The sequence below is a fragment of the Hibiscus syriacus genome, unplaced genomic scaffold (assembly GCF_006381635.1).
Source record: "Hibiscus syriacus cultivar Baekdansim isolate YM2019G1 unplaced genomic scaffold, ASM638163v2 tig00002237_pilon, whole genome shotgun sequence".
Classification (NCBI taxonomy): Eukaryota; Viridiplantae; Streptophyta; class Magnoliopsida; order Malvales; family Malvaceae; genus Hibiscus; species Hibiscus syriacus.
In genome coordinates, this window is record NW_024061918.1 from 1,731,685 (window position 1) to 1,742,803 (window position 11,119).

General features: G+C 35.5%; 1 pseudogene; it reads right to left on the bottom strand.

The window, feature by feature from the left end:
* Positions 1–1,024: 1,024 nt before the first annotated feature.
* On the bottom strand, positions 1,025–6,138 carry LOC120141819 (annotated as a pseudogene).
* Positions 6,139–11,119: the final 4,981 nt, after the last annotated feature.

The following is an 11,119-nucleotide window of genomic DNA, read 5'->3' on the forward strand; positions in this document are numbered from 1 at the left end:
CTTATTTGTTTTAATTTGATTTATGAAATATTCTTTTGGCAATATTATGTGTATCTTTTATATTTGATATTAATATTGTTTTAGTGGTTTATTCGAACATTTTCAAGAATATTGGTCTTAGAATGAGTATGAAAAGTATTACTTTATAGAAGTGATATGATTCAAAATGGCATTCAAACGAAACTTGAACTCAAAATAAATCAAATATTTTTATAAAAAAGTAATGTTAATTAATTTTTTTCTTTGACTAAATGTTAGTATATGTGCCTCTAGAAGGGTAAATTATTTTAAATTATTGGTATACAATTTCTATTCGATTAGTGATATTAAATAGAGGAGGGAATATCTTTTGTGGATAATAAATAGAAGAGATAGTCTTCCCGCTGGAGGAGGTGCGAATCTCGATATTTTCTTTTCAAACCGAAGGACTTTCCCTTATATATAATTTGAAGTAAATTAATTAAACTTTAATAAATAGATCACATTCTAACTTTATATCCGATTTCCTAATTTTACGTCTTCGACAATGTACAAGCGATTAAGTATCAATTTTTAGGCGTTGTAGAGTGCTAACCCTTCCCCACCTATATTCGACTTCTGAATCCTTAAAAATAAATTTCTGGGAAATATAGACTAACTTTTGTCTTTTAAATGATTTTTCTTAAAAACCCTTTTAAAAGATATTTTTAAGTATTTGACATCCTTAATCTAAAGATTGATGACGACTCCAATTCAAAATGATTCAAACTAATTCAAAATCTCAATTTTCTTTAAATAAGTCATAATTGTTTTTAAATAAATAATTCTAAAATAATGGTCACGAAAGGTATGAATTTAAAAATAGTAATAATTGGATGATTATGCATTTTCTATCAAATCATTCAGGAAACTAAATTTTATTTTCCATAGGAAAAAAACTGAATGATAGCATTCATCATTTCGTTGCTTGCTTACAACACCATCCGTATAAAGAAGTAATAGCATATATATATATATTTCCAACATATTTTATCAAAATTTCTTCGCAACCAAACTCAACTCTTTTTTCTACCAAAACAACAAACTTATACATGATTTTCGTGTTTTTACAGATGAATACGGGCATATTCCACGACTATCAACAGCACTCACATACTCTTCGAATTTCGGACTCAGATGTATCGAGCAGCGATCAAAGTTTTCAATGCAAACATTGTGTCACCTAGGACCAGAAAGCTCCATGGCCTCAAGCACGAGCGATGACTCTTCTACAAAATCCGAGTATCGTTGCGGAGGGTTATCGCATGATTGAAACTTTGGCGTCTTTACCATTTGCGAGGCTTCCCATTTCTCGGCTAAACCGTCGCCTTCTAGCTTCCTTAGTACTCCAGACATCCTCGGTCGGTGTAATGGATTGAATTGAGTGCATAATAGGGCAACTTGAACCATTTCTTCTAAATCAATCCTGTCAAAATTTCCCTTTAGATCTTTATCCACCAGCAGGCTAAGTTTGCCTTCCTGTTGTAGCTTCTTTACCTGCAAGAGAGGTCAGAAAAATTAAGCGGACATTTCATCCAAAGAAAGAAAAATGTTTGGTAAACGAAAGAGGGCAACTGATGTTGATATAGTTGTCCAAAGACCGAGCTAACGACCTCACCCAAAAGTTAGGTAAGGTTGCACAGATTGAAACCCATCCAAAGACCGAGTTAACAATTGCCTTTTCGAGGAATGGAATAGAGTATCAAGAACAAAGAAGGGAAACTACACATACAAGTACACGACTATTAAATGCTAATCAACGTCGATTTATGTTTTAATAGCAAGTATTCGATTATTAACAGCACTCTGCAAGGACATAGGGAGAGTACCCAATCGAGCATTATGCCCTTCTGATTTGCTGCTCGTCCGAGATCTAAGGCCTTCTGACCTGTGATTAGCTCAAGGAGCAGGATTCCAAACCCAAATACATCCGTCTTCTCTGATGACTGACCTGTTGATAAATACTCCGGAGCAATGTGACCAACGGTACCACGAACTGCAGTGGTTACATGAGAATCTTGGTGGTCTAAAAGCTTGGCCAACCCGAAATCTCCAACGGCCTCAAAATCTTCTTCCAACAAAATATTGGCGGCTTTGACATCACGATGAATGATTTTCGGGTCACACTGTTCGTGCAAATATACAAGCCCCCAAGCTGTACCTAAGGCTATCCTCTTTCGCCTTGTCCAGTCTAAAGCCGGCCAACCATGAATGTTGTCTGATAGGAAAATCGAATATGAAAAATAAAGTTTAGTATTGTATAGGTGCCAAATTCTAGCAAGATTTATCACCTCAAATAGTAATTCGGATCTTCATTTAATTTCCGAATTAACTCTTACGGAAACAACAAATGCAGATAACTTGTACGGTTCAAACTGTTGAAAAGTACTGGAAAGATGATTCGCAACACCGGTTGGTTATTAAATTCTATTCCAAGAGATTAAAGTTCATCCACACGATGATCATGGTATTTAGTTATGGAAACTAATTATGGAGACATTTTGAGGGTCCAAATATCTACTAAAATAGTGATCTATGTTACTTTGACTCTTCATTTTCCTCGAGTAATGTCCGAAACATATTCAGACATGGTATGTGGATGTAATCAATGTGCTGCTCAAAGCTGAACATATCAGTTCTCAAGAAGCATCACAGGGTTCTATACGGAACCCGTGGCTATTATTGTGACTCAAAACAGCAGTTCCACAGGTGACCAGCCATAGTTTTCAATATTGTACGATATACGAATATCCTAATAAATACAGGAATCATAAACATTAGTCAACTTTCGTAGTACTAACCTCTTAGTCTACATGCTACACTTCCATTTGGCATGTAGGGGTAAACCAGGAGCCTTTCATTCTCGGTCGTACAGAATCCGGAAAGCCTGAGAAGATTGCGGTGAACAGCTAAACTTATCGTCCCTACTTCTGTCTGAAATTGGATTTCGCCACCGGCTATATTGTAGTCCTTCAGCCTTTTAACAGCCACCAAAGTCCCATCATTCAACAATCCCTTGTACACTATCCCAAATCCACCTCTCCCAAGAATATTTTTCGAGTTGAAATGGTCAGTAGCAGCCCTAAGCTCCTTAAATGTATACCTTTTCAAATGACCCAAGCATACTTCCAGCACATATTGTTCTGTCATTCAACATGAAAGGGTCCATAATTAGAGGATGCCATAGAAAGAATTCAATGAAAACATTATACGTTAAACATGGATCAAGATGCAGCGAAAAACCGCAAATTATTCTAAAGTTCAGTATACCCCTTCTTAACTATATTACTCGGACTGAGTGTGCGTGTCCGATACGGGCATGTATCTGACACAGATATAATTTTTCTACAAGGGTCATATCCATATTCATGTCCGAAAATGTGCCGGACACACTTCAAGAAAAACGAAGAGTCGTAGCAATATAACTTTTTAAAATTATCTTTGTTTCATCTTACCATGAACATTTATGAAATTTAAATGATGAACCTTTAACTAAAGATATATCTGGAAATGAAGCTAGTAACACACTGTGCATCAAAACCTTAAATGGAGTAATTACAAGGATTTGTACGTCTTAACGAACATCAAAAACGTGTTTCAGCGAACAATACAAAGATCATAACTGCAAATTTATGGACTTCGGTGAGGTTTCGGAGAAAATGTGAAAACATGAACAATATATTAGGAGGAACATTTAAACAAAGTTTTCCCTGCTATAAAACCTTTCTCATGGAAGACAATGCAACATGCGAGAACTTTATTACATAAGCATGCGGAGCTCTTAAAATGAGGCATTAACCATACCATAGCTGAACCAACAATTTCATTGCAGCAGCATATGCATGTGAATTGTGGTCCCTTGATGATGATGAATGTTGATAATAACATTGTGGGTACCAAAGTTTGCAATATTTATACGGCAGTATAGCATTGCAGATTAGAATGGGAAATTTGAAACAAATAAGATTGGAAAGTTTAAGGAGTCAACCATTAACATCAAAGAAAATCTGCTGGTTTTCTATACGCCACCAAACAATAAGCCATAAACAGTATGATGAAAAAGCTGAACCAAAGCTAGCGCAAAAACAACAGCTACATGATGTCCCTTCAATCCGGAGTCTGGTGAGCTAAGAAATTAAAAAAGAATCTATACATTTAAAACATGTAAATGCCAGAATATTAAAATGTAACAGCATCTACAACACTGTTATGTCACCTTTTAGACCATCTTGTGGAGAGAAAGAGGATCCGGATAGAAAGTGGAACAATTGTTTCTTGCTTTAGGTCCACAAATTAAGGGTTGCCAACAACTCTGAAAGTAAAACACCAGAACGGTAACTAATAAACCATAATAACATGCATTATAAGCATTATGGAACAAGGGAAATAACATCTCACTAAAAGTCCTTGCTGATATTTTTGGCAGGGAACCGCTCAGATTATTGTAAGATAGGTCCTGTACAAGTTTCATATACAATCGATGAGCGAAATACATAATGAATAATAACAAGAAATCGTATAGGTATTAAGGTTCTTTCAAATAGCAATCCCAAGAAATTGAAATACAAAGTACACAAGTTGAGGTGCATACAAGAGTGAGACCTCCAATCTTAGACAAAGAATCCGGGCAGGTTCCAGTGAGGCTATTGTTGTTTAACTGCCTGAGTACATCCAACAAGCATAAATATAAGAAATAGCAACACTAGAAAGAACCCCCGACCCGGAGCATCAAGATGCAAATGAAGTATAAGTTCTAAAAAAACTTACAAATAGTTCATGTTTTTCAAGTCTCTCAAGGAAGCAGGTATTTCACCACTGAAAGTATTGTTGGAGAGATCAAGCGTTACGAGCTTCTCTAACTTTCCGATGGTAGCCGGAATGGGACCTGAAATAGCATTATTCTGAAGCAACCTAAAAGCAAAACAACTACATTTATAACAACTGCAATGAACTTTGCAATGAACATACACTGATTGCAAGTTGCTAAGGTTCCCAATGAATGTCTATAAGGTCCGGATAAGTTCTGACTAGGAAGTCCCCTGTTCAAGTGATAATAGAAAGCAATTTACATTACTAACAAGCAGCAAAATTCTCAGTTTATTTTCAAGTTACTGTGAAAACTTACAAGGCAGAAACATATCCATCTGAAGTGCATGTAACCATCCTCCAACTACATGGATCAACCGAGTTCGAATCCCAATTTTTGAGAACATTATAAGGATCGTGTAGATTCAATTTGATGGCCATCAAAGAAACCACTGCTCAATAAATCCATTAAAATGAACGGGGAAAATAGGTGAGTCAAATCTCTTTCCTTATCAATCAATATTATGGAAAAACTATTGAACAGAAAATGGAAATACTAAAAGAACCCAGAAAACTAAAACTGGTTAATGAATTCCACTACCCCGCTTGAGAAACAAGAAAATGAAGAGAAAAAGAAAAAGAAAAAAAAGAAAGAAAGAATGAAGCCTCAAAATTCCAAGTTTGAAGGTAAATGACAAAAAGAAAAACTTTGAGAAAAAAATCAACCTTCATAGTTTATACCAGTGGGAGAAAGAGTTGCAGAGGAAACCCCGATGAATGCCAAAATCAGTAATACTGGTGTAAACACCATCAAATTCTTTATTTCCATACTGTTGAAACTCTTGCGGTCTCTAAGTTATTCAAACTGTGCTTTCTCTGAAAAAACCAACGCCCACAGATCAGCACAACAATGACCTGCCATCCTTCACATGAAGCTAAGTCTTTGTTTTGTACAAATGTTCAAGCAAAAGGTGTCTCTATCAGAACCACAAAACTGAAACCACCGTTACTTTTAAAGTAAAACCCCTCTGTTTTTAACTTTTTTACCTCAAAATACAAAATCAAAACTTGTTTTTGATCAACACCCAGATCCTAAAATGACTTGTTCAACCCGAATGCGTGAACCCCAGGGGGAGAGATAGAGCTAAAGAAAAAGAGCTAGAAGAGGGGGGAAGAGAATTTTCTCGATAAACAAGCAACAAGTAGCCTTTTTTCCAGCAATTCTGAGATCCTAGAGATCTGAGAATGCTGGAGTTTGATTTTTCTATATGTTTTTTATTAATCCCCCCAAATACGATGCGGTCTTTTACTCTTTGGTTACTACCTTTCACGTGCTCCTTCCTTACTGAGTCCCTAAAAAAACAGTATCTTATAGCAATCTTTTCGCTTTCACCTTTTTGAAATTCACTTAAAAACGCAGCATAAAAGATCAAGGAGTTTTTATCAAAATCACCATTAGACTCAATAATATATGTCAAGTAATCCTTATAATATTATTGAATTAGCACCTTTTCTAACACAGTGGTAATAAAACGCAGATTGTCAGCAACACCTTCGTGGGATTGTAAGGAAAGACACGGATGACCATTCGCACATTCGTTGAACGTCTGACACATACGGAAGGTACGGATCATGATCGATCCCTATGATTCAACCGAACCGTCCGTCTCCCACATTGATTACCACCTGTCCCCCTCCTCTCCCTATAAATACCACACTCAACACAACCCTCAAACCACACTTAAATCTCAAATTCTTCGTTCTTCCTATTATCAATATTTCTTAAGAAGGTAAAATATTTTTTATTATATTATAATTATTTAATAATTTATTATTTTATTAAATTTTATTCTACTGATTTTTATTACTTTTGCAGTTATAAAATAGAAGCATGTTGCTACATTTAGATGTGAATCATATCTCGAGAAATGTTACTAATAAAATAACAATTTTAAATTGTGTTGTTATTTTAATTAGTGTGAATGTTTTATTATTTAATTTTTTAGTATTAGTTATATTTTAATTTGTATATTATTAAATTAGGAGAGAGACCGATATTAGATTTATTCATTCATAACGTTAAGTTAGAGATACCTAGTCGTGTCTGGCCGTATTTAACCGAGGCTAGATTCGGCTACATAGTAAAATATGAAGGGCACTGTAACCTTGAACTCAACCTTATTTTACACTGGTTGAGAGGTGGAGACTAAAGACACACTTCCATCTTTGTGTGGAGAGTGCACTATTACGCTAGAGGATGTTTTCATATATTTGGGCTTCGGTAGATGAGAATGTGATTATGGGGTGGCAGATAGTAACTGACATTCTTTCTGCGATGAGTATCTTGGAGGTGTCCGCCTAATTTCAACGGTGGTCGAATACCGTTAAATTGATTTAATACAACTTTTCAACATTGAGTCACGACACCTCCGAAGAGCATGTAAAATGTATGCACGAACTTGATATTACAACTTATAGGAGGGATCATGATGCCCGACAAATCGTGCAATCAAATTCATTATACGTGGTTGCATCACCTTGCAGATTTTCACTTTGTCAGGACATTCAGTTGAGGCTCCACAATTTTGGTATTTCTGTATAGGGAAATTTGTCAAGCAACTAATTATCGAAAAAAAATGCTATCAGTGGATATCTCATTTTTCTCCAGTCTTGGGTATGGTATCGCATGTCCGTTTTATGTCCGGTCGTGAAAAACTCGTTGGTATTCCCGCTATTGTTGAGGTAATTTCAATACCGAATTCACATATAAATAATTTTGTTGAGTATATAATAAAAAAATTCATTAAATAGGTGGTCAAGTGCAAGAAAATGTCATCGGGATTTACAGGATAAATTAGAAGAAATTCAGTTACTCATTGATAAGAAGGCTGATACATATGTATGTATTTAAATTTTATTATTTACTTTTAATTATCATTATATAATTAGAATATTATTTTGATAATAATTATATATATTTGTTTTAGTTTCAATTGTCTCCTTATTCTATCGAGGATTTGTAACCTACATCACTTGAGAGACCCATTAGATGTCTGGATGGCGGTGATCCCTCTGATATGTTATATTGTCGAGTGACATCTTACTAACCGCGTGCTTCTCAAATTTGATTTCGTACAATCTATTCCAGAAGTACCTAAGAATCTCGACGATATGCATATCATTGATAGACGGGGCAAAAAAGAAGTCGACTAGATGCTGAAGCACATCAAGTGGGTAATGATACGAGAGGATCGACGTGGATACATTCCTCATGCGAAACCCATTTATATGGATTATTATTTGATTGCGGATCGGCATCGACAAAGACGTCCACCATCATAGTATAATCGTCCCCCACTCGTGGATGGAGAGCAGACGCTTCCAGCTTGTCCTCAACTGTAGCATCGAAATCATCACATCAGCCACCATATACACCGATTTATATTTTGCAGCCATTTTAGATGCTACCACAGTCGGGTCAGATCTCACTGATTCCCTATCAGATGCCACAGCAGTCAGGTCAGATGCCACCGTTGCAGGGTTTTATGATCCCTCATGGCGGATATTATACTTCCATGCTTGTAGTTCTAGTGTGGGGTTCATACACTGCTTATTTGGCGGGTAAAGGTTCACCACATACACAGACACCTCCGACATAGTTTTCACACTCATCGATGTTGGTGTTTAAGTATTTGTCAAAGTTTTCTATGAGCGATTGGATAATTATCCATACGCCTTTAGGGTTTTTATTATATGGAGGTGCTACATCATCATATGTCCCTGATTAACAAAATATAATTGCTCCTGATGATGATGACGATAATGAGAGTGAAGAGGAAGAACAAGTTATACGAAGAAATCCTCATCGATACAGACATCTACCACCTTGCGGAACACATTCAAGATGCAGGTATCGATAGAGTTGTTTAGTTTGTAATATTTTTATTTAATTTTCTTTGTTTACCAGCAATTGTAAAATTTTTATGTAATTATGAATTTTTATTTATTTATTTTGTTTGTTAATGTTTTTATTATTTAATTGTTCGAATTGTATTGTCTGCATTTAATGTTTTATTTAATTGTTTTTATTGTTTGAATTGTATCATTTTCTTGTATTTAGTTTGTAATGTTTTTATTTAATTTTCACTTGAGTAGCCCATTACCCGGTGATGCTCAAATGATATTAACTGAAAGTAAATGAAAATTAAATAACACAAGCTTAGATTTCATAAACTACAATTACATCATCACAACATCAACGATTACTTGATGACAAAAGAGATGGATATTTTTTCCTATTGTGTCCTAGGTTTCTACAATGACCACATCTTTTGTTTTCTCTGGACGTCTCCGAATCCATATCATAATAAATTTGAGTGGATTTGGGATCAGTGTCCCTAAATATAGATGAATCTAGTATAATCGGAAGCCAATTCTGAACCTCATCATGGTCTTGCTCATTACCTATGGGGGGAACTCAAATTCATATACCTTAAATACTTCTAAAAGTCTATATATGGGATCCACAAAACGATTATAGTCTTGACGGGTATGAGAGCAAGCTGCTATGACATGTGAGCATGGATACTTTAGAGGTTGAAAAAACTCACAGTCACACTACCTATCTCGTAGATTAACTCTGAACGAGTTAGCTTAAATTCCTTGAAGAGTTCGCGACATCTCCATGTCATGAAGTAATTCATGGGTTCTAGAGAAGATTGTTATAGTTATTCCATTTGATGCAACAATTTTTTTGTAGATCTGCAGCTAATCTTGGGTGATAGACATGACCTTTTTACATCCAAGTTTAATCTTGTCCCCGACCTTGGCAAAAAGCATTCCCAAATGAAAATATGTAGTTTTAACCAAAGTCGTTACTGGTAAATAGTGTGCCCCTTTAAGGTCGAATTGATAGCCTTAACCAAGTTGGTCGTCATGTATCCATATCGATATCCACCATCATATGCATTTGTCCACATTTCTTTATTGATGAGGTTGATGCAATTGTACATTGTTAGTTCTTTCCTTGTAAATCTTGAAGAATGAACTCAAATGTTTCAGGTAATAGTTAGTAACATGAGCGTTAAATGTAGAACTTACTGTTAAGTTCCATAAAATTGAAAATGATTGAGAAATAAAATTAGACATTTGGACATACCCATACACACAAGTAATTAACGCTTATCATTCTTATTGAACTTTCCATGATAGTTAGCAACAATGTGTCAGATATAGTACCGATGTTAGACATAGGGTGACTTCCATATTGGACCCAAAAAATCCATTGTTGTTTTGATCCCAGCTCTACGATCTAAAATGACATATTTTTTCCCTCGTGACAATATGTAAGTGTAAGTTTCTGAGAAAAAAGCCAAGAATTTGTATATTCTCCTTCAATAAGGGCAAAAATAACTGGAAGAATGTTGCGATTACCATATTGGACAACTGCCAATAGTAAAACTTGCTTGTATTTTTCATACAAGAATGTTCCATCAATTTGGACTACGGGCTTGCAGTATTTCACAGCATTAATACACTGTGGGTAAGTCCAAGAAAGCCAGTACAATTGGCATCGATCGCGAAACACTCGATCATTGTGATATGCATGGCAAGTTTCGAAGTCGACAATTATCCAGGATTCAATCTGCGTACTACCCTAAACCAACTTGGTAGTTCATTGTAAGATACATCCCATTCGCCATTAAGTTTTTCAATCACATTCTGTTTTGCATTCTATGCTTTCCTGTATGAGACAATGTACCCATATTGTGACTGTATAGCTGAAATCAACACCACAATAGTTATATGAGAGCTTGCTTTGACCATGAGCATGATGGCTTGATAGATAATGTCGGAGTCCAAGTTGGGATAATCCTGGTGATTCCTCCAACACAACATGTGTAAAGACTGTTGTTTACTGTTAGTTCTCATATATTGTTTTCCTCTTTCTCTTCAATACACGAACCATCCAGTTACATCCGTTATCACGTTAGACATAGTGAAGACTACTTTCAATGGTGGAATGGTCGACTCTAGACTAAACATAATTATGAATGTTGTAATTCTTAATTACCATTATTGCTTATTCTTTAATGAAAACTCCATTCCTTTATATAACTCACTATCATTGACTGATGATTTAAATCCGTAGTCACCAACATTAAGCATATCCATAAATTTTGGCCCATACATTACACCATAGTCAGCTTCATCCATGTGTACTAGAGGTTCGGTGTGTACCGTATTTGTGGGAACTTCATCTACATCATCATCATCGGAGTTAATGTTGAACTGC